This window comes from Pteropus vampyrus, unplaced genomic scaffold, assembly GCF_000151845.1.
Source record: "Pteropus vampyrus isolate Shadow unplaced genomic scaffold, Pvam_2.0 Scaffold28, whole genome shotgun sequence".
NCBI lineage: Eukaryota > Metazoa > Chordata > Mammalia > Chiroptera > Pteropodidae > Pteropus > Pteropus vampyrus.
Genome location: NW_011888809.1, coordinates 4765439 through 4766361, shown reverse-complemented (window position 1 = coordinate 4766361; position 923 = coordinate 4765439). Strand labels below are relative to the sequence as shown.

General features: G+C 46.9%; 1 protein-coding gene across 1 annotated transcript in view; it reads right to left on the bottom strand.

Annotated features, from left to right (window-relative positions):
• Nucleotides 1–923, bottom strand: part of APOB (apolipoprotein B) — a 72783-nt gene that overhangs the window by 18216 nt on the left and 53644 nt on the right.

The following is a 923-nucleotide window of genomic DNA, read 5'->3' as shown; positions in this document are numbered from 1 at the left end:
CTTCTCCTGTTGGCTTCAGTTCCAGTTCAAATCTAAAGATGTTACAATGCATACGGTGTACGATGTTAGAACTTCCCATGATGCTTAGAACACCCCCCAAACAACTCGGCCTCAATAACAACAAAATATGGTGCTTCTTTTAACATTGTCTTCTGTCCCTAAATCATGACGATCTCTATGATCACTTTCAGTCTTTCCAGGAGCTCAAGGCAAGAGCAGAGCCTGAGGTCCCCCGAGGTTTTGGACAAGCAGAGCGGTAATTGCTGGCTGTGTCTGGAAGGCCACGAATAAGAAGTGGAAGTTGGGGGAGTTGAAGACAAGGAGCTGTCAAGCATAGTGAGAGCTTGGAACACATGGTGAGAGCTCTAGGAAAGGCCATGTATCTGGAGACTCAGAAACATGGACACCGAATTAGGGGAAAATTAAAATCTATGCTGTGATCCCCTCAGCTAATGCATAAGAGAAAGAGGGGGCACATCTATAAAGAGATGTTTTTAAAGGAGTGATTCTCAGTGGCAGTGGGTGCAGTTTACTTGGGGGAGTGTGATAGAATCACCTTGCTTGTCCACTTTTTGCGCTAAGACCTCCCTTGTTGGTCATGACTCCTCACGTTCTAACACTGCCCCTCCCCTCCCACCTATGGAGGAACCCAGTTCCAGTCCCAAAGTTTACGCAGGAATATGTATACCCTTTAGATATATTGGGTAGAGGATGACTGTTTTAAATAATTAAAGAACAGTGCAAACCCCCAATTCTGGTGACATGGGCCTATGACACAGCTTTTTCCCTTTGCCCTGTTAGGTAGCCATAATGTAGAAGGTGAGCAGGTGCTGGGCTGGACACTGAGTGTGTCTGACCTGGTGTCTCCGGCCAGTAGGTAGTAAGAGGAAGTGCCTGTGGAACTGGCGTTGGAGTAAGCACCC